The sequence below is a fragment of the Monodon monoceros genome, unplaced genomic scaffold, assembly GCF_005190385.1.
Source record: "Monodon monoceros isolate NGI ecotype Baffin Bay Population unplaced genomic scaffold, NGI_Narwhal_1 Super_Scaffold_6, whole genome shotgun sequence".
Classification (NCBI taxonomy): domain Eukaryota; kingdom Metazoa; phylum Chordata; class Mammalia; order Artiodactyla; family Monodontidae; genus Monodon; species Monodon monoceros.
The window spans coordinates 20,476,945-20,501,138 of NW_021703783.1; the positions used below are offsets into that span (position 1 = coordinate 20,476,945).

A 24,194-nucleotide genomic window follows, 5' to 3' on the forward strand; every position below is an offset into this window, starting at 1 on the left:
CGGGCTCTAGAGCGCAGGCTCAGTAGTCGTGGTGCATGGGCTTAGTTGCTCCACGGCATGTGGGATCTTCCCAGACCAGGGCTCGAACCCGTGTCCCCTACATTGGCAGGCGGATTCTTTTTTTTTTTTTTTTTACAATGTGGAACTGTCATTTCTTTTTTTTTTAACATCTTTATTGGAGTATAACTGTTTTACATTGATGTGTTCGTTTCTGCTTTATAACAAAGTGAATCAGCTATACATATACATATATCCCCATATCTCCTCCCTCTTGCGTCTGCCTCCCACCTTCCCTATCCCATCCCTCTAGATGGTCAAAGATCACCGAGCTGATCTCCCTGTGCTATGCGGCTGCTTCCCACTAGCTATCTATTTTACATTTGGTAGTATTTGTAAGTCCATGCCACTCTCTCACTTTGTCCCAGCTTACACTTCCCCCTCCCTGTGTCCTCAAGTCCAGTCTCTTAAGTCTGCGTCTTTATTCCTGTCCTGCCCCTAGGTTCTTCAGAACCTTTTTTTTTTTTTTTAGATTCATATATATGTGTTAGCACAAGGTGTTTGTTTTTCTCTTTCTGACTTACTTCACTCTGTATGACACACTCTAGGTCCATCCACCTCATTACAAATAACTCAATTTCGTTTCTTTTTAAGGCTGAGTAATATTCCATTGTATATATGTGCCACATCTTCTTTATCCATTCATCTGTCGATGGACACTTAGGTTGCTTCCATGTCCTGGCTATTGTAAATAGAGCTGCATGAACATTGTGCTACGTGACTCTTTTTGAATTATGGTTTCCTCAGGGTATATGCCCAGTAGTGGGATTGCTGGGTCATATGGTAGTTCTATTCTTAGTTTTTTAAGGAACCTCCATACTGTTCTCCATAGTGGCTGTATCAATTTACATTCCCACCAACAGTGCAAGTCCAGCATTTATTGTTTGTAGATTTTTTTGATGATGGGCAGGCGGATTCTTAACCACTGCGCCACCAGGGAAGCCCTAAATAGGCATATATTTTCATCCAGTTTGGCAACCAACTCCAATTTTCGAAAGGTAACCAGGTTAGTGGTGATTTATGATGACTTCTACTTTATTATCAGTGTGGTGGTTCCAGAAAAAGGGAAGCTATTAATTCTAATTTCTAATTTCAACTAGGCTATAAATGTCTTCATTTTTTCACACTCCACATTATAGGATTATCATAGAAATTGTTTATTTTTTGTTCTACCTTTTTATTGATAGATAACATGCATTAAAAGTATACAAAGTGCACAGCTCAATAAATTTTCAAAACTGAAAACAACTTTTTTACTGTATATTTTTATGCACAAAAATAAAATTTAATGTGTCTAAGGTCAGGACCATGTTTTCATTTTTCTCAACCCCTAGCTTAATCCCACACCCAACTGTAATGCCCAACGTTGATGTCACTGTCCTTTACCTACCAGACAAAGACATTCTATACCCAAAAGTCATCAGGTAGAGGGGTTACTCCAGCGTATTAATTTAACAATAATTATTAATGTAGAACAATTATCAAGCGCTTATATGTACTATTATTATCTCAGTTTTATAGATCAGGAAACTGGTGGACAGAGATTTAGAAAGTGACTGAGATCAAATAGCCAGTAAATGGAAGAGAGCAAGACTGCAAAGATAAAACTCAATTTCCCAAAAATAATTTATACCACCTAATTCCTCCACTAGGAAAACTACCATTTTCACTGAGACTGAGAAAAAACTCAATTTTTCTTAAGACCAAGAGATAGAATCCACTTTCCTTTAGTAAACATTAGCAGTGATTCAGCCTTGGATGAGGAGAGCAGGTGAGTGAACTCTAATAGTGTTTAAAATTCTCCAAAGAAGACAAGGAAGAGCATATGTTAGAGATTACAGACTTACTTTTTATTTGTGGGCATCTTCCTGCATTTCTTACTGCATCCAGATCACCTCTGCAGTGCCACCTTCTTTTCTATGTAGCTCCTTGTATGGAAGCTTTGGGATCCTTAATTTGGGAGCTCTTCCTGAAGGGTGAGATGGTACTTCTGAGTGGGCAGCCTGCCTCTCATCTCTCTAAATGCCTGTCATTTAATTACAGAAGGATGGATGAGAAAGTCAGACCTTCCTTGAGGCTATTGAGAAAATCCCAAACAAAAACCCTACAAAATCCCATTTACTCAAATTGCTTAAGGTGAAGAAATTCTTCAGATTCCTTAAGATATGTTAAAAAATAATCCAAGACTAAATTTTAATGTGTAGTTTGAAAAGCTACCAATACTGCTAAGAGATTTCTGGGTGACACGTTTATATTCTGATTCTGATTTTATTGTAAGAAGTTCTCTTAAAAATAAGAAGCAAACAGTAGGCATTAGGGATTTGGTACCTCCCTTTTTTTTGTTACATTTTTTATTTAATATAGCTAAGATGAAGAAAAGAAATTTGGTGAGACTTTAAATATAGTTGAAGTGAAGAAAAAATATATACACTAATTTGATGTCTCTGCCCTGGAATGTTCTAAAGAATACAGTGGAAGCAATATATCTTGAGTCTGAACTAGCAGAAACTACACATGAAGACTGAGTACATTATAGATCTGTAGACAAGGGAGATAAGATAGAATAAAAGAATGATTTTGAGGTTCCCTTCTAACTAAAGTTAATGCATCACTGGAACTTTAAAAGCAAGAATAAATCTCAGTAATTTATTGTCTTTTTAAAGTAAGATTTTCAGGGACTTCCCTCGTGGTCCAGTGGTTAAGAATCTGCCTTCCAATGCAGGGGATGCAGGTTCCATCCCTGGTTGGGGAACTAAGATCCCACACGCCATGGGGCAACTAAACCCGCACGCCGCAACTACTGAGCCCCTGTGCTCTGGAGCCTGTGCGCCACAACGAAGAGCCCGCGTGCCACAACGAACAGCCCGCGTGCTACAACTGAGACCCAACACGGAGAAATAAATTTTAAAAATAAATAAAGATTTTCATTCTTTCACAAGTAAAAAAAATTGCAGCTGTAAAAGACTATGATGTACAATTTATATTGAGGGTAAAGAACCATGGTCCTAAACGTTAAGAAATTATCTCTTGCTCTTTCTTTGCCAAAGCAACTCTCTCAATAAATGTCTTTCCAATCAAGTGGTAGCAACCACAGAAGCTATGCCCATCTGCATTTGCTTTGTGAACTTGATGATCTGAAGAACGATGAAAGTATGATAACTCCATTAAGCTATCAGCCCAAACTGCTTTGCATGCAGCCCTGTGAATTATCCATTTCTTCACTGATCTCTCATTTTCAAATATTGGTGGGATCTGCTTAGGTGAAAAGGGTCCCAGAGGCATCACCTCTGCCCCTGCCTGCCCTGCCTCTCTTCATCCTGTAGTCTCATGACTACATGACACTCCAAACCTCATCTTGCTGGAGTCACAAGGTCATACTGACTGGCTTCTATGCAGTTCCAAACAATAGGTGTCTTTTAAAATACACTTTTTTCCTGATTTATAGTAATTTCAATATTATCACCAATATGCACTAACATTATTTATCTTTCTAAACTAAACTAGCACACCAGGTAAATGCCCCTTCATGCCCGGAATTAACTTAACATTTGATTAGGCAGAACGAGCTTTCCCATCAGTACAATACTCAGCCATTAAGCAAAGCAACAGGTAGATAAAGACTGAGTTGATGGCTATATGATGGCTCATATTAGAGAACCAATATCAGCTACTGAACATTCACTATGTTCCATTCACTATGCTTATTTCACATCTCACAACCTCTGAGTTAGGTGCAATTGTTTTCCAAATTTTACATATAAGGAAACAGAAGCTTACAGAACCAAAAATGTACACTGCTAGAATCTGGATTTGAAGTCATGCCCTCTCGTACTCAGAGTTAATTTTAGATTTCCTCACACAGGAAGCTGTGCATGACAATGGTCCAAACACACCAAGAAGCCCAAGCTTGGCCCACCATGAAGCGATGACATAAAGAGGAAAGTATTGTTTTTTCCCAAAACCTGATGTGTCTAGGAGGGTATTACACAGGCAATTTTACCCAAATACCATTATGAAACAAAAGAAAAACTAAAGAACATGGAAAGCTGGTACTCTTCAGGAATAATAATAACGAGGTAACACCCTTAAAGCCCCCAACTAAAGACCTTGCCTTTTTTTTCTCGTTAGGTTCCCATCTGTGTTCCTGCAGGCATGAAACTGGAAGAAGAGATATGCATTTGCAAATACCCTCACACCCAACAAACTCAAATTCCTTACCTGAATTCCCTAGAATGTCTCCTTTCTCAACCAACTTATTTTTATTTTGTTCTTTACTTGGTTCCATTGTATTCTGTACCAAAGCAATGTTTCCCAGCCTCCCTTTCAAGTCTCTAAATCTTGTTGCCTTTATTCAGTTTCTCTCACTGTATTGTACTGTTTTCATTGTTGTGGTCCATCTTACTCTTTCTAATTTCTTCTGTGGCTGTGAACATTATTAACATCCCTGCCCCGGCCCTGTGAATGTTATAAATCCTTCTGCCTACAGCATTTTTATTTTTCTGACTTTGTCTGGCATAGCTAAAGTAAATCCTATATTTACATAATAGATAACAGGTATATAATCTCTTGTGTGTATATTTGCCAAAGACATATGATAATTCATGGATTTATTTCAGATTGAGATTGTAGTGTTTATCCAGAATGTAGATTAATTGTATAGATTTACAGACATTTTTTTCTTCCATTTTTGTTGAGATGTAATTGACATACAGCACTGTATAAGTTTAAGGTGTAGAGCATAATGATTTGAATTACGTGGATCATGAAATTATTACCACAATACGTTTAATGAACATCCACTATCTCATGTAGATAAAAAATTAAATAGGAAAAAATTTTTCCTTGCATTGAGAACACTTGGGATTTACTCTCTTAACAACTTTCATATATTAACACACAGAAGTATTAATTATGTTTACCATGTTGTACATTACATCCCTAGTGCTTACTTATCTTAATGGGAAGTTTGTGCATTTTGACTGCCTTCATCCAAATCCACCCCCCAACCAACCCCCGCCTCTGGTAACCACAAATCTGATCTCTTTTTCTATGAGTTTGTTTATTTGTTTTTGAAGTATATTTGTTTTTGAAGTATAACAATACTATGTTCCTGGTACACAAAGCAGTGATTCAATATTTCTATACATTTCAAAATTATCATCACAATTAAGTCTAGTTACCTACCATTTGTCAACTTACCAAGATATTACATAATTATTGATATATTCCCTATACTATACATTTCATACCTGTGACTCATTTATTTTGTAACTGGAAGTTTGTACCTCTTAATTTCCCTCACCTATTTCTCTTCTATCTCACCTCTGGCAACCATCAGTTTGTTCTCTGTATATATGAATCTTTCTGTTTTGTTACATTTCTTCATTTGTTTTGTTTTTTTAGATTCCACGTGTAAGTGAAATTACACCATATTTGTCTTTCTCTGACTTATTTCACTTAGCATAATATCCTCTAGGGTCCATCCATGTTGTTGCAAATGGCAATATTTCATTCTATTTCATGGCTGAGTAATATTCCATTTTATATAGACAACTTATTCTTTATCCATTCATCTACTACTGGAGCTTAGGTTGCTTCCATATCTTGACTATTATGAACATAGGGGAGCATATATCTTTACAAATTAATGTTTTCCTTTTCTTTGGATAAGTACCTAGGAGTGGAATTGTTGGGTCATAAGATAATTCTATTTTTAATTTTTTGAGGAACCTCACATTGTTTTCCATAGTGGCTGCACCAATTTACATTCCCACCAATAGTATTGGGTTGTCCAAAAAGTTAGTTTGGTTAGTGAATACGTTGTTCAATAAAGTTCTTCGTGAAAATGAAAAATGTGTCTTTTTGTTTTACTTAGAACCAAATGGACTTTTTGGCCAACCCAATACATAAGGGTTCCTTTTTCTCCATATCCTCATCGACACTTGTTATTTGTTGTCTTTTTGATAATATCTATTCTGATAGGTGTGAGGTGATATCTCATTGTGGTTTAGATTTGCATTTCCTTGATGATTAGTAATGTTGAGCATGTTCTTTTCATGTGCCTGTTGGCCACCTGTATATCTTCTTTTGAAAATGTTCATATACTCTGCCAATTTTTTAATTAGGTTCTTTGGGTTTTTTTGATGTCAACTTGTATGAGTTCTCTGTATAATTGGGATATTAACCCCATGTCAGATATATCATTTACAAATATCTTTGACCATTCAGTAGGTGGCCTTTTTGTTTTCTTGATAGTTTCCTTCACTGTGCAAAAGTTTTTTAGTTTGATGTAGTCTCATTTCCATTTGTTTAATTTTGCTTTTGTTTCTTGCCTGAAGAGACATATCCAGAAAAATATTGCTAACTCCAGTGTCAAAGAGATTACTGCCTATTTTTCTTCTAGAAGTTTTGTGGTTTCAGGTCTTATATTTAAGTCTTTCATCCATTTTGAATTTATTTTTATACGTAGTATAAGAAAGTAGTCCAGTTTGATTCTTTTCATGTAGTTGTCAAGTTTTCCCAGCACCATTTATTGAAGAGGGTGTCTTTCCCCACTGTATATTCTTGTCTCCTTTGTCATAGATTAATTAACCATATAAGTGTGGGTTCATTTATGGGCTCTCTATTTTGTTCCACTGATCTATGTGTCTGTTTTTGTGCCAGTACCATACTGTTTTGATGACTGTACCTCATTTGTATAGTTTGAAATCAGGGAGTGTGATATCTCCGGTTATGCTCTTTCTCAAGATTGAGAAAATTACGGCTAATTGGGGTCTTTTGTGTTTCCATACAAATTTTAGAATTATGTGTTCTAGTTCTGTGAAAAATGCCATTGGTATTTTGATAGGAATTGCACCGAATCTGTAAATTGCCTTGGGTAGTATGGTCATTTTAACAATATTAATTCTTCCAATCCATGAACATGTTATATCTTTCCATCTGGTTGTGTTGTCTTTAATTTCTTTCATCAGTGCCTTATAGTTTTCTGAGTACAGGTCTTTTACCTCCTTAGTTAGATTTATTCCTAGGTACTGTATTCTTTTTGATGCATTTACAAATGGGATTATTTCTTTAATTTCTCTTTCTGATAGTTCATTGTTAATGTATAGAAATGCAACAGATTTCTGTACATTAATTTTGTATCCTGCGAATTGACCAAATTCACTGATGAGTTCTAGTAGGTTTTTGGTGGTGTATTAAGAATTTTTAATGTATATTATCACGTCATCTTCAAACAGTAACAGTTTTACTTCTTCCTTTCCAATTTGGATGCCTTTTGTTTCTTTTTCTTGTCTGATTGGTGTGGCTAGGGCTTCCTATACTATGTTGAATAAACGTGGTGAGAATGGGCATCCTTGTCTTGTTCCTGATCTCAGAGGAAATGCTTTCAGCTTTTCACCATTGAGTATGATGTTAGCTGTAGGCTTCTCGTATATGGCTTTCATTATGTTGAGGTGTGGTCCTTCTATACTCACTTCCTTGAGAGTTTTTATCATAAATAGATGTTGAAGTTTTTGAAAAGCTTTTTCTGCATCTATTGAGATGATCATATAATTTTTTATTCTTCAATTTGTTAGTGTGGTGTGTCACACTGATTGATTTGTGGATATTGTACATCCTTACATCTGTAGGATAAATCCCACTTGATTATTCTGTATGATCCTTGTAATGTGCTGTTGAATTCACTTTGCTAGTATTTTGTTGAGGATTTTTGCATCTATATTCGTCAGTGATATTGGCCTGTAATTTTCTTTTTTGTGTGTGATACCTTTGTCTGGTTTTGGTATCTGGGTGATGTTGGCCTTGAAGAATGAGTACGGAGGCATTCTTTCCCTTGCAATGTTTTAGAATAGTTTGAGAAGGATAGGTGTTAACTCTTCTTTATGTGTTTAGTAGAATTCACCTGTGATGTTGTCTGAGCCTGGACTTTGTTGGGAGTTTTTAATTACCAATTCAAAGTCTTTAATGGTAATTGGTCAGTTCATATTTTTTATTTCTTCCTGATTCAGTCTTGGGAGATTGTACATTTCCAGGAATGTGTCCATTTCTTCTAGGTTGTCCATTTTATTGTGTATAATTATTCATAGTAATCTCTTATTATCCTTTGTATTTCTGTGGTGTTGATTGTAACTTCTCCTTTTTCATTTCTGATTTTATTGATTTGGGCCCTCTCTATTTTTTTCTTGATGAGTCTGGCTAAAGGTTTGCCCATTTTTTAATTTTTTCAAAGAACCGGCTCTTAGTTTCATTGATCTTTTCTATTTTTTTAAGTCACTCTTTCATTTTTATTTCTGCTCTGATCTTTATGATTTCTTTCCTTATACTAACTTTGAGTTCTGTTTCTTCTTTTTTTTTTTAGAAATTTAGTTGTAAGGTTAGGTTGTTTATTTGAGATTTTTCTTGTTTCCTGACATAGGCGTATATTGCTATATACATACCTCTTAGAGTCTCTTTTGCTGCATCCTACAGATTTTGAATCACTGCGTTTTTGTTTTCATTTGTCTTCAGGTGTTTCTCTTTTTTAAAATTTCTTCTTTGATTTCTTCAGCAACCCATTAGTTCTTTAGTGGCATATTATTTAGCCTTCATATGTTTGTGTTTTTTGCAGTTTTCTTCCTTGTAGTTGATTTCTATCCTCATAGTTCTGTGATTGGAAAAGATGTTAGATATGATTGCAATCTTCTTAAATTTACTGAGACTTGTTTTCTGGCCTAGGATGTGATTTATCCTGGAGAATGCTCCATGTATTGTACACTTGAAAAGAATGTGCATTCTGCTGCTTTTGGATGTAATGTTCTATATACATCTATTAAGTCCATGTGGTTTAATGTGTCACTTAAGACCAATGTTTCCCTATTGATTTTCTGTCTGGATGATTTTTCCATTGATATAAGTGTGGTGTTAAAGTCCCCTACTATTATTGTGTTACTGTCAATTTCTCCCTTTTTGTCTATTAATATTTGCTTTATGTGTATAGGTGCTCCTACATGGGGTGCACATATATTTACAATTGTTATATCTTCTTCTTGGATTGATCCCTTGATCGTTATGTGATGTCCTTATCTCTTGTTACAGTCTGTTTCAAAATCTATTTTGGCTGATATAAGTATTACTGCCTCGGCTTTCTTCTCATTTTCATTTGCATGGAATAACTTTTACGTCCTCTCACTTTCAGTCTGTGCATGTCTTTAGATCTGAAGTGAGTTTCTGTAGGCATCATATATACAGGTCTTGTTTTTGGATCTATTCAGCCATTCCATATCTTTTGATTGGAGCATTTAGTCCATTTACATTTAAAGTACTTATTGATAGGTATGCATGTATTGCCATTTTGTTAACTGTTTTCTGGTTGTTTTTATAGTTCGTTTTTGTTCTTTCCTTCCTCTTTTACTCTTTTTCCTTGTGATTTGATGACTAGTGTTATTTTTGGATTCCTTTTTCTTTGATGTGTATGTTTCTATTTTTGATTCTGGTTTGTGGTTACCATGAAGTTTATATATATAGCATGAAGTTTATATATATATATATATATATATATATAGTTTATATGTGTTTATATATTTCAAGTTCCTGATCTCTTAAGTTTGAACGCATTTTACCAATCCTGCATTTGTATTCCCCCACCACCATGTTTACTGTTTTCGATGTCATATTTTACTTCTTTTTGTTTTATGTATCCCTTAGCTAGTTATTGTGGATATAGATGATTTTATTACCTTTGTCTTTTAACATTCCTACTCACTTTATATGTGGTTGATCTACTACCTTTACTGAATATTTGCCTTTACCAAAGAGATTTTTCCTTATATAATTTTCATATTTCTATTTATAGTTTTTTCCACTTAGAGAAGTCCCTTTAACATTTCTTGTGAAGCTGGTTTCATAATGATGAACTCTTTTGGCTCTTGCATCTCTGTAACCTCTTGATCTCTCCTTCAGATATGAATGATAGCCTTGCTGGTAGAATATTCTTGTTTGTAGGTTTTTCCCTTTCAACATTTTAAATATATTGTGCCACTCCCTTCTGGCCTGCAGGGTTTCTGCTGCAAAGTCAGCTAATAGCCTTATGGGAGTCCACTGTACATAACAAGTTGCTTTTCTCTTGCTGCTTTTAATATTTTCTCTTTATCTTAAATTTTTGCCATTTTAATTACACTGTGTCTTGGTGTCATCCTCTTTGGGTTGATCTTGTTTGGGACTCCCTGTGCTTCCTGTGCTTGGATGTCTGTTTCTTTTCCCAGGTTAAGGAAGTTTTCAGCTGTTATATCTTCAAATATGTTCTCTGTCATCTTCTCTCTTCTCTTTCTGGGACCCCTAATGTTAGTGCTAATATTAGTACACTTGATGTTGTTCCAGAGGTCTTTTAAAGTGCCCTCATTGAAAAAATGTTTTTCTTTTTTCTGTTCAGCTTGGGTGATTTCCACTACTCTGCCTTCCAGCTTGCTGATCTGTTCCTCTGTATTATTAATCTACTGTTGATTACTTCTAGTATAATTTTTATTTCAGTTATTGTATTCTTCATCTCTGTTTGGTTCTTTTTCATATTTTCTAATTTGTTGTTAGAAACTTCTGACTTCTCATCTGTTCTTCTCCCAAATTCTTTGAGCATCTCTATGATCATTACCTTGAATTCTTTATCAGGCAGATTGCTTATCTCCACTTCACTTAGTTCTTCTTCCATAGCTTTATCTTGTTCCTCTATCACTTTATTTTGCTTAACTCTCCATTTTTATTTTTATGTATTTGGTAGTCTGGCTACCTGATCTTGGAGAAGTGGCCTTATGTAGGAGATGTCCTATGGGGCTTAGCAGCACACTCCACTCTGGTCACCAGCATTATATGCTCTAGAGGCAACATCTATGTGGGCTGTGTGAGCCTTTCGTTGTGGTGGGCTCACTACTCTGGGCGTGCTGGTAGGCATGACTGACCCTCAGTCCAGTTAGTCAGCAGGCCTTGCTGAGTACAGAGGCTGCTGGTCACTGGTAAGCAGGGCCAGTTGCTGCCACAAGTGGCTGCTCATGGCCTGCAAAGTCCCAGTCCTGGTGCAGGCCCACTGGCGTATGAGGTCAGGTCATGAGGTGGCTGGCTGCGGCCCAGGGGTACAAAGCTGGTGTGGGCTTGCTGGTGGGCAAGACCAGAGCCCAGGGTGTCCCAAGGCTGGTGCTCACAGGTCCTGGATCTGGTGTTGGCCCAGTGGTGGGTAGGGCCATGTCCTGGCAACTAATTGTGGGGCCCTGGGAGTCCAGGCTAGTGACTGCCCACTGGTGGGTGGAACCAGGTCCTGGGCCCTCTGGTGGATGGATCCAGGTCCCATGGAGGCTGGGGGTTCAGGGGGTCCTAAAGCAACTGCCCTGCTGGTGGTTGGGGCTGTGTCCTTGTCTGGCTAGCTCTTTGGCATGGGGTATCCCAGGACTGGTGCCAACTGGCTGGTTGGTGGAACTGGGTCCCAGCACGAATAAGATAGTGGGAGGATTCCAAAATGTCATTTGCCAGTACTAGTGTCCTTGTGGTAGAATAAATTCCCCAAAATGGCTGCTGCCAGTGTTTATGTCCCCAGGGTAAGTCCTAGTTGCCTCCTGCCTCTGCAAGAAGCTCTCCAAAATCAGCAAGTGGATTTGACCCAAGCTCTTTGCAAATGCTTGCTCCTGCCCTTGATCTCAGAGCATGTGAAAATTTGTGTGCACCATTTAAGAGTGGAATTTCTGTTTCCTACAGTCCTCTGGCTCTCCCAAAAGTAAACCCTGCTGGTCATCAAAGCCAAACACTCTGAGGGCTCATCTTCTCAGTGCAGGACCCCTCAAGTGGGGAGCCAAGTGTGGGGCTCAGACTGCTAGCTCCTTGGGGAGAACCTCTACAATCGTAATTATCCTCCCACTTGTGGGTTGCCTACCTGGGGGTATGGGTCTGACTAATACCACATTTCTGCCCCTCCTACCCATCTCATTGTGGTTCCTTATTTATATCTATAGTTGTAGAAGATCTTTTCTAGTCTTCAGGTCCTTCTCATCAATAGTTTCTCTGTAAATAGTTATAATTTTGGTGTGCCTGTGGGAGGAGGTGAGCTCAGGGTCTCCCTACTCCACCATCTTGGCCACTCTTGATTCACTGACATTTAATTATACATCTAGCAATAATTTTTTTAAAGAATCACTAGAAAAAGAATTATATTAAATGATAAATATACAAAATCTCACATAATGGTGATAATTATGATTATAATTTATATTATCATTATCATCTTGAAATGATAATAAAGATGATGATGACAAATCTATGAACTAAATGTCATTATACTTATATACACACAAAAAAAACCTTATCTTCTTTAGGTGATGGTAAAAGAATAAGCCTATGATGATGGTTAGACTGGAGTCATCTTACTAATATTATCTTTTTCACAACTCATACTTAGTTAATTTGAATTCACTATACTTCCAATGGATACATAAATAATAGGAAATAGGAAAAATACAACAAATGCCTTTAAAGATTATCAAGTATCAATATAATTCTCTATTGTCAACTTATACAAAACTGTAATTCCCATTATGCCCTACATCATAGATAATCTTGGTTTACATTTACTTATATAACTACTGCTGTCAGGAGGCTCTGTTATTTTAATTTACGGAGTGTTAACAGGATTTTAAGATATTGTCCACATATGTTGAGTCATGCACAGTAAAGACAGAACAAAAGAGATGAGACATAAAAACCCAGGAGTAGGTGGGAGTATTAAGTCCTTGTTCCCTTTTTTTGTTTGTTTATGCAACTTTTTCCTGGATGACAGAGGAAGAAAGCATCACTATCCTTGATCAAAGAAGGAGGGGAGAAAAAGGAAGAAATTGTGGAGAAGGGGCCTCTGAAGCTGAAAGGCATTGCAGAGCTCGGAGTGACTAAGTGGAAGAAGAAAAAGAAGGACAAAGACTAGGTGAAACTCTTGGATGCGATGGGAACAAGCAAAAAGAACAAGGAGGAGAAGCGGTGCAGTCTGCACAAGTGGACACCGGCCCAGGCAGCCTTCGAGAAGATGCAGGAGAAGCGGCAAATCCTGGAGAAAGCATTTAATATGCACAAGCAGAGAGAAGAGGACTTCAACAGACACCTGGACACACTCACAGAGCACTATGACATTCCCAAAGTCAGCTGGACAAAGTAGCCTCCCCGCCTGGGGTATGGGGTGGCATCAAGGAGAAGCAGAAGGCAAAGTTGGGGTTATATTTGGTGCCTTTGGTATTTTCTAGAAACATTCTTTTACACACATCCTTGCATCTTCTGCTGAGACAGTGCTTTTCTAAGCTGTATGTCCTCATTCTGGAACTTGATTAAAGTAAGACTGTCCTTTTACTCTATTTTGATTTCTCAGTAGCACATAGAAGAGAAACCTTTTTAGTTTGGAAAGTGTATCCAGAGATTAAGTGCCATGGAAAACAGTTTTTACCCCCAAGTTGTATCTGACTCTTTGACAGCCAGTACACTTCTATATAAGTGCCATGGAAAAGTGTTTTTACCCCCCAGTTGTATCTGACTCTTTGACAGCCAGCCAGCTGGCTTTGCCTGGATGAAACTGACTCCAGAGGACAAGGAGCTAATGCCAGCGTGGCCTGCAGCATGTAGAACCCTCTAGGGCCCTGCACAGGCTGCCCTTCCAAGCTCCCTCTAGCTTGGGGCTCATGCTCTCCGATCCAGGGCCTGGGGAAGCCACTTGCAGCTTCATGGTCTTTAGACTGCCCCCTCAGCCTCCTGGCCAGTGAGACAACACAGCCTGGGAAACAGAACAACCACCTAAGGCAGGGATGGAACGTACACCTTGTCCCTTTCTAAACCTGTGGCCAGCGTGTAGCCTCTTCTCCCAATATCCTCATTCCAGACATGTCTAGTTGGTGTTGCCATGGCAGACATTGTCCATTCTTTGTAATGGAACCCAGACACAGCCTGCCATCTTACCCTCAACCCTGGGCTCCAAGCAGCCCCCTGTATTTATTCAGAGTTGGCATATAACGTGTTTGGTGCTCCTGGCCTAAGGACACCTCAAAGGTGATGGGACCAAGGCAGAGCCCCAAGCACAGACATATGTGGGTGTAGTTGAAAGGAAGGACTCAGGTTCCCGTGCTGGAGAGCCAGGATCTTTGAGGGCCTATGTGTACCCACCAGATGAGGATCAGATTGCATATGCTATTGGGAAAAAGTGTGTTGACATAGATGCTGACAGAATAAGAAAGGCAGAAAACAAAACCAATTGCTGGGCTTGGGACTATCATATGAGAAATGCAGAATAAAACAAACAAAAAAAAGTTATTAAAAAAAAAAAAGAAAGAAATTCTGGCCAAAGTAAGGACATGTTAAAGAAATGGGAAAAATTGCCTTAATTCATCTATTATAACTCTAACTTTAGGAAGAATAAGAAAAGGATATTATTTTTGTGAGTCCCAGAAAAATAAAAAGTCTAAGAAATGAATTTGTGAATCAAACTTCTTAAGAAAATAAATTGAGTATGAAAAACTAAGATTGGCTTTGATGCTTGATCGATTGAATTTTACTGGTGCTCTCTTTTTACAGCAAATTATGTAACTGACATTAAAATACTGAATTAATATCCACCAGAAAAAACTATTAGAACTAATAAGTGAATTCAGTAAAGTTGTAGGATACAAAAATAATATACAGAAATCTGTTGCATTTCTATATACTAATAATGAACCATCACAAAGAGAAATGAAGAAAAAAATCCCATTTACAATTGCATCCAAAAAAAAAAATTCCTAGGAATTTAATTTAACCAAGAAGGTGAAAGACCTATACTCTGAAAACTAGGAGACTTTGAAGAAAGAAATTAAAGACAACACAAATAAACAGAAAAAAAAAAGTGCTCATGGACTGGAAGAAACAATATCATTAAAGTGTCCATACTCCTCAATCTACAGATTCAATGCAATCCCTATCAAAATACCAATGGCATTTTTCACAGAACTAAAACAAATAACCCTAAAATTTGTATGGGTCCACAAAGGACCCCAAATAGCCAAAACAATCTTAAGAAAGAAGATACCACATTCCCTGATTTTGAACTATAATACAAAGTTACAATAATCAAAACATTATGAAACTGGCACAAAAACAGACACATGGATCAATGAAACAGAATAGAGAGCTCAGAAATGAATCCACACTTATATGGTCAATTAATTTATGACAATGGAGGAAAGAATATCCAATGGGAAAAAGACGGTCTCTTCAATAAATGATGTTGGGAAAACTGGACGGCTACATTCAAAAAAATGAAACTGGACTTCTTTCTTACACCATATACAAAAATAAACTCAAAATGGATTAAAGACTGAAATGTGAGACCTGAAACCATAAAACTTCTAGAAGAAAATATAGGCAGTAATCTCTTTGACACTGGTCTTAGCAACATATTTTTGGATATGCCTCTTCAGGCAAGGGAAACAAAAGCAAAATTAAGCACATGGGACTACACCAAACTAAAAAGCTTTCACACAGGGAAGGAAACCAGCAACCAAAATGAAAGGCAATCTACTGAACCAGAGAATACCTGCAAATGATATATCCAGTAAGCGGTTGATATCCAAAATACATAAAGGATTCACACAACTCAATATCAAAAAAACCAAACAACCTGATTTTAAAATGGGCACAGGACCTGAATAGACATTTTTCCAAGGGAAATATACAGATGGCCAACAGACACATGAAAATGTACTCAGAGTCACTAATCATCAGGGAAATGCAAATCAAAATCACAATGAGATACCACCTCACACCTATCAGGATGGCTATTATCAAAAAGACAAGAAACAACAAGTGTTAGTGAGGATGTGGAGAAAAGGGACCTCTCATGCACTGTTTGTAGGAATGTAAATTGGCGCAGTCACTATGGAAAAGGGAATAAAGTTTCCTAAAAAAAAAAATTAAAAATAAAACTACCATATGGTCCAGCAATTCCACTACTGGGTTTTCCTCTGAAGAAATGAAAACACAATTTGAAAAGATATAGGTACCCCTATGTTCATTGCAGAACTATTTACAATAGCCAAGATATGGAAGCAACGTAAGTGTCCATTGATAGACGAATGGATAAAAATGTGGTATATATATACAATGGAATATTACTCAGCCATTACAATGATAAAATCTTGCCCTTTGCAGCAATATGGATGGCCCTAGAGGGTATTATGTGAAGCGAAATAAGTTAGACAGAAAAAGACAAATACTGTATAATTTCACTTATACGTGGAATCTAAAAAGCAAAACAGATGAACAATCAAAACAAAACTGAAACAGACTCACATATATAGAGAACAAACAGGTGGTTACCAGAGGGGCAGGGGGTTGAGGGACAGATGAAATAGGTGAAGGAGATTAAGAGGTACAGACTTCCAGCTATAAAATAAATAAGTCACAGGGATGAAATGCATAGTAGAGGGAATATAGTCAATAATATTGTAACAACTTTGGTGACAGACAGGAACTAGATTTACTATTATCATTTCATAATATTTAAAAATATTGAATCACTATGTAATATACTGAAACTAATGTAATATGTATATTAACTATAATCCAATTAAAAATAATAAAATAATTCATATTCACTTGCCATTAGTTCAGTCAAATAGCTCTGTTGGTAACTCTTATGATAAAGACAACTAATAATAAAATAATGATAGAATTGAGAAATACATACTGTGGTCCATGTATCATTTTTTCAATACTATAATAAGTGCTAGAGGTAGACTAAGATCCAGGATCCTGGAGCCAAACTGTATAGGTTCAAATACTGACTCTGTCACTTATTAGCTATGTGACCTTAGGCAATTTACCTAACTTCTCTGTGTCTCAATTTCCTCATTTTTTAATATGGATAATAATAGTATCTACCCCATAGAGTTTTTGTAAAGGTTACATTAGTTAATAAATGTAAAAACTTAGGACAATGCCTTCCACATATTTGGCATTATTTAAGTATTTGCTGTTGTTCTTTGAAATTTATATTTGAAAAGATATGTGATTGATCGTGACGTTCAGTGATTGATCATGACATTCATTTCTGGTTTTAATAATACTTATAAAACTAGGAATAGAAAAAAAGTGGTCTTAACTTGAAGGACTGGTTAAGAATGCTCTGGTGGAAAGTAACAGAAAACTCTGTGAATGGTGGTTTAAGCTATAATAACATTTTTGTATATATTTTACAAGAATTTCAGAAGCAGACAGTCTCAGAACTGGGTCAGTGAGCTAAAAATATAACTCGGGACTCAGGCTCATTCCAGCCTTGTGTTTTGACCATGCTTAGCTGTCAGCTCTTCATTCTCATGCTGGTTGCTTATTATTAGGAGGGCTGCCACAGCTCTAGGCTTCAAGACTGGATGTAGGAAAAGGAGAACTGCCAACAAGCTCTGCACTCACACACGCACTGATACCTAACCCTTAAGAGGATTCAAATGATCTCTCTCTTAAGATGCCAGCAGACTTCCCCTTAACAGAGGAAGTAAGTAACTGGCTCTCCAGCATCCATAGTTAGAGGTTACAGAATGGCTTTGAGGGTATCCCACTAGCACTTTCTGTTACTGTGATGAAGACAAGCTATCAGAAACCAACAACAAATGTCACACATAAGATGTGACTCTTGACGAATTCTGATTAAAGCTCAGAACAAGAAAAGTCTGCTTATTCACACCTATTATTCAATGTTTGTATGGATGCCCTAGCCAGTGGTCATAAACCAAGAAAATCAAAGACAATCAATTGAAAATTTTAGATTTAAATTGAAATAAAGGGACTTCCTTGGAAGTCCAGTGGTTAAGAATCCACCTTCCAACGCAGGGGACGCCAGTTCGCTCCCTGGTCAGGGAACTAAGATCCCACATGCCATGGGGCAACTAAGCCCACGCACCACAACTACTGAGCTGGCGTGCTCTAGAGCCCGCACGCCACAACTAGAGAGAAGCCTGCATGCCACAATGAAGAGCCCGTGTGCTGCAACTAAGACCAGATGCAGCCAAATAAATTAAATAAATACTTTAAAAAAATGAAATAAAATTAAAATTCAGTTCCTCAGTTTCACTAACAACATTTCAAGTGACCAGTGGCCTCATGTCACTAGTGGCTACCATACTGGACAACACAGAGAACATTTCCATCATCTCCGAAAGTTTGATTTGACACTGCTGCAGTTCAGAGGGAAAGTTGTCAGTACCCACAAACCTTTAAAATGTGAACGTTAGTTGAATGCACAATTGCACTACTGACAATAATTTGTCCTGCCGAAGTGCACACAAAACTGTGTGTATAAAATTGTAATATTATTAGCAGTACTCCCACACTGGAAGTGATATGTGTCCATCAGCAGAGGGGGGATTTAATAAATTATACTACATTCAGATTATAACATATTATGCAGATATTTGAAAAAATGATACAGATCTATATATACTCACAAGGAAGGATGCTTGCCATATATTGCTGAGTGAATCAAGCAAGTTACACCCATACACTGCGATCCCATTTTGATTTCAAATATATTGTACGTAAATTTGTATAAAATTGTATACATATAATTGCACATGTTTCAGGACCAGGACTATGGGGAAGTGAGTGAGATGCCTAGGGCACAAAATTCTCAGTATCTCTGTGAATTTTAGACCCTAGATGCCTCACTTACCATACCCTAGTCCTGGCCCTGATATGTTTGCATGTATATAGAAAAATCTTTGCGAATAATCACACATGAATAAAGGAGTAGTTTCATTTTAACATTTTTCACTTCTATATTATTTGATTTTTTAAGGAAGGATGTGACTTGAAGCAAGTTGTTTATTAAAGCCTATACCTAAGGGAACAGTAGAGACGAAAACATCAGTGAAAGACCTGCTCTAGTCTGGGGCCTGTTACAGACTAGCAACATGTTAATATTTGAGCTGGTTTTCATGTTGAGTTCCACATAATTTCTGAAGATTTTCATTTGACCCTTTGAACAGAGGAAACACTACCAGCATTTTTATTATATAAACAATCATGTTTGCTTCTATTTGTATTTTTTCACGTTATATTCTCAATGCTTATTAGTAATAGCTCTTCCATACCACAGTTTCTGTATAATTACCATGTAATCAGCCGAGCAAAATTTTAATGACTTTTTAACAACACAGAATGTGGTCAGTCATTTGCCGAATTATTACAGTAGCTCAAGTCGCTGGTCTATGTATTAATACCAAAAATGCTGCTAATCATGGAGTTTCCAACATGAATTGAGTGGCTTCAGTCTTTTTCATTCAATGTCTATTTATAATTTCTTCTGATCACTGTTCATGCCTTTGTTGTGTTTTTTCAATTTTTGAGCTTTCAATGATTATTTTAAATGAGACTTGATAACCTTATTTTTTCAGGAGAGCATACTTGCTGTAACCTGTTACCTTTCGTAATTAAAGCTAACAATGGGTTTAGCTTTGTTTTAGTATGTATATTTTTCACAGAAGATAAAGAGTAGGAAGTGTGCCCTGTGTTTACACTGACAGTGAAATGACACAATCCTTCCAATATTTATATATTATCTCCATATGGTGTGAAATATTTCCATTGTGTTTTGCTGTTTTTCAAAGATGGGATGAAGAGTTCCTTTTCTGTTTTGAAACCTTTCAAATCTGCCCATAAAAAGTCCAACCCATAATTCCACAAACATTCAGATTCACAATTATAAGTTAGTAAATGACTAAAATAAATAACAAAACATATTTCAAAGTACCAATCACCTGGGTTTTATTTTTCCCAAGTGTAATTTTTAAAGACAAATGCAGTGTCCTCAAATCCTCTGCTGTGATGCCAGCATTTCACAACAGTCAGTTTATGGAAGAGTTAAAGCTATCTATGTCAGCCAGCTGTTTGGGCTCCATGATGTCCATTTTTCCTCATGACTACATCAACTTTGTAACGGGAAAATACTGATAGTTACTTAGATATTAAAGTTAATTTATGATTAACTATAATTTTAACCAAAGTTCCACTTCAACAGGGTTAGTGTTTATTATTTCTTTAAAGAGTAAACAAGATAGATTAATATCTTAATATTATATAAACAGACTCATGTATTTGGATGCATATGTTTGTAAATTTTAGCTACATTTCCTAGTTGAAGGAAGAGCAAAGACACTTTTAAAGAAAAAGAATTAACTGTTTTTTAAATTAGTAATCATGGGGCTTCCCTGGTGGCACAGTGGTTAAGAATCTGCCTGCCAATGCAGGGGACATGGGTTCAATCCCTGGTCCAGGAAGATCCCACATTTCACGGAGCAACTAAGCCTGTGCACCACAACTACTGAGCTTGCTCTCTAGAGCCCACAAGCCACAACTACTGAGCCCACGTGCCACAACTACTGAAGCCCGCGCACCTAGAGCCCGTGCTCTGCAACGAGAGAAGCCACCACAATGAGAAGCCCGCGCACAGCAACGAAGACCCAATGCAGCCAAAAAATAAATAAATAAAAAATTTTAAAAACAATTAGTAATCACATTCTATTTCACTCCGGAGGTTCTTTTAGGCTAGATTAAACTGCATGAAAAACGGTATTGATTTGGTTCCTAATATTCACAGTTGCCCTTGAGAAACTGAAATCTTTTAAGATCCTTCAGCAGTCCAATATTCACTTCCATTTTTATAATCACGTGGAGCACCTGTCAATAACCTTTACCAAACATTTTAGATGTTTCCCTCTGGACCTCAGTTTACATACTTATATATTTAAAATTAGAAAGTTGAAAGAAGTAATCTCTAGAGTCCTAACATTCTATAATCCTCTCTAAATTTTGAAATGGTCTAATAAAAATATATTCTTGCTTTGTGTGCTGTTTGATGTGCATACATTTTTTTCTTTTAAAATTTCTGCCTAATTATCACGTTTCTCTGACACTTCTAAAATAGCTACTTATTGCTACCACTATCTGAATTACGTGTATTAATAAGATAACTTATTTGTAAGGGACGGAACATACTATCATGTTAGCTGAAGCAGAAGCAAAAATGATGACTCACATATCTGGGAGATTCAAGGGCTTTGGGTAGAACAGAATCCAAGTGTTCAAATATCCTCAGGTATTTGCTTCTCTCCATGTCTAAGCTCTTCTTCGTTTTTGGTTTATTTCCAGGCATATATTTTATGTGTAACATTAAAAATAATTACCATTAGCTTCATTCATCTTTACATCCCATGAATTCAGCAACCCCATTGTTGCAACAGTGCATATCTTTCCTGGCAGCTCCAGAAGCCCTGAGATGAACTCTAACTGGCCTGACTTGGGTCAGGTAGCCAAATCTGAAGCAATCCCAGTTGCCAAGAGGATTTGAATTCTCATTGGCCAGGCCTGGAACATGTACCCCGTCCCTGATGTCAAGTATATAGTCACCTGATTGGAACCATGTGGACTCAGAGTGGAGGGGTGATCCCCAAAAGGACAGCCGTGTTATATTTAAGAAGAAGGAACACTGAGCAAGCAAAACACCAGGTGTCCACTGTGCTAACTCCTGATAGCATTCCATCAACCTGAGTCCCTAAACAACACACTCTAGTATTCAATCTATTTGTGCAGCTGTTAATGCAGCTGAGTCCAGAATGTTTACTTTATGGCATTGACTTGATATTTTCCATAGTACGGTACATTACATGCAGTGATGAAACATTAAGAAAACAAGTATGGAATTTAATATGATAATAACTAGATCAGCAAACATTATTCTCTTGTTCACTTTCCAAGTTCTAAGACTTGAGTCCCAGTAAACTTCCTACTCATTCTCAACTTGCTTTATTACTAAGCTTTTCAAAAGACAAACACTGTTTAGTATACTCGCTACCATATTCTCATCAAGGATCTTCTTTATGGAATCTACGTATAGCATCTACCTACTTATAATAAAATCCTTATATTATTATCAACTAAAGAGCCTTGTATAAGGCCCAGGACTCGGCAGCTAGAGTCTAATGTGCTTAGCACTTCCTTAAAAATTGACTTGGGGCAACTGGACCTTCTGAGTAAGTTTCTTTTTAAAATATCTGAAATTGTCAGTAAGAAAAACAAATTTAGCACCCTGATTCAAAGTCATACTTGTACTTTCCCTAGGCATTTTAATTGTATATAATTGATCATCTTCATGATTTACCCAAAATATTTTTACTATAAGGTAATAAGTTCTTTAGAGAACTCTTCACCTAAGTGTGTCTCCTCAGACAAGATCTACTGCATTTGTGAACAGTATCATTTCAGATGCAAATGAGAATAGATTGGAGTCTAATGCGACTCACAGAGCCAGATATTCTGAGCCTCCAAATAATTTTATGTTGATTAAGCAACACTGGATACCTTTATGCCATTAGGGGACTAATTTACCATGCTTTTCAGCATAAACAACAATTAACATTTTTTTCCCCCTCTTTCTTTATTTTTTTAAAGAGCATGACATTTATTTCTCCTGGCAGTTAACCAGGTCCTGAGTGGGTGAATTTTTGCTTCTTAGGGTAAATTATGCAAAGGCATTCAATAAGTCAATGGTTCTAATTTGAAATATTTGTAGTGCTGGATAAAAGCCAGCCACCTCCTTTTCATGGAACTGTAATACTTTTAGGGAAGCCATGGTAACAGCCATCATTTGCTTTTAAATATATATCTTTTTAATGTTTGGTTATAAAGATTGCAGGGAGACCTGATCCACTGATTATGGAGAAGGCTCTTGGGGCCTTCCAATGGGGGAAATCATAGCAGAATTCATTGCATGAGGGAAAATCTAATGGCAATAGCCAGAAAGCAACCATGATCCCTTCTCCGGGGGAATAAGAGGAAATTGTTGCTGAGAGAGACTAAAGTACCGATGGACTCACTCTTCAAGCAAAACTACAGGTCGTGGGCAGCGGGGCATGCTTTGATTTTCCAGCGTATCCCTAGTTTTCTCCTTCGGTGGGATCTTCTTAGATGCCGCATATCCTGGGTGTGGCATCCACGGTCAGGGTGACTGATCCAGGTAGTGGGAAGTAAGAAAGGGCAGAAATATTCCATTCTGCAGACTGGCTAGACAGGATCTGATTCCAGCGGGCAGCAGCTCAGAGTGTGACCTGGGAATCCATCCACAGTGAAACGATGAAAGAGCAAATAGAATGCTTTTGAGATGGACTTCTGGGCCAGACGGACCTAAGCTCCAAGGTTGGCTTTACAACTCACCAACCTAGCTGAGTGACTAGGGAAGTTGTCTTGCGTTTCCACGCCCCTCTTTCCTCATCTAGAAAGCGAAGATAATAATAGTATCGTCTTGTAGCAGTATTGTATGTTCCTGGCATATAATTAAGTATTCAGTCTAGAGTAGGGATAGAACAGTAGCCCAATGGACTGACAGTGATGTTGGGGAAGCTGACTGACAGGGAAGGGGAGGAGTAGAAGAAGGAAATGGAGTGTCCCTTTATTGGAGTCAGCCACACTGTCACAGCAGTCAGGGAACGGGCATCTGTCCACACCCACACTGGGCAGCCTGTTAGCCATCTTCCTAAAAATGGAATGTGTGGTTGCAGTACCAGAACCACACGTACCACCGAACCAACTTCAAGAGTCCTACAGCAAAGTTTAATCATGGTTAACAAAATAAGTAAGCTTTCTTGTTTGAAAATAATTTCCCTAATCATCTGGTCTGTCTCCCTTTCACTAGGCAGAGTTCAATTTAAACATCCCAAAATATATAATGACTTTAATTTCAAGTATTTGTAGAGAAATAATTTTAATAAATTAAAATTAATAATTTTCTATGAATAAAATCTATTAATAAACTATTTCAGCAGCTCACAATCTTTACCTCAAAAAGATTAAAAAATCTGATTGGCTATATAGTGACCATTTCCAGTGCGTGATGACATTCTGTCTCTAATGATCAGTTCTTAGTCATTCTGAAGGGTTTACTTCCAGATCAGTACATCAAATCCTTAATGGAAAAAAAAATCTAATATTATGAGAAGTTAAAGAGTTCCACATAAAATATCATATTTAGAGCATTCATATTTGAAACTGTGGATGTGGATTTAAGTTCCAACTTCCCACTACAGTTCAGATTTACTCTCATAAAAGACAGTCTCCAGTACTCCCCTCCA

The 24,194-nt window shown here is 37.2% G+C and overlaps 1 protein-coding gene and 1 pseudogene across 7 annotated transcripts in view; one reads left to right on the forward strand and one right to left on the reverse strand.

The window, feature by feature from the left end:
• The window catches only part of LMNTD1 (lamin tail domain containing 1), a 465,704-nt gene that overhangs the window by 363,261 nt on the left and 78,249 nt on the right, over positions 1–24,194 (reverse strand). The window contains exon 4 of one of the 7 annotated variants that reach the window (XM_029206159.1): positions 1,905–2,083. The exons of the other annotated variants lie outside the window; for them this stretch is intronic. The gene's annotated coding sequence lies outside the window, so the exon portion shown is untranslated. The remainder of the gene's footprint in view (positions 1–1,904; positions 2,084–24,194) is intronic. 7 annotated transcript variants of the gene reach the window in all.
• LOC114885477 lies at positions 11,586–13,216 on the forward strand (annotated as a pseudogene).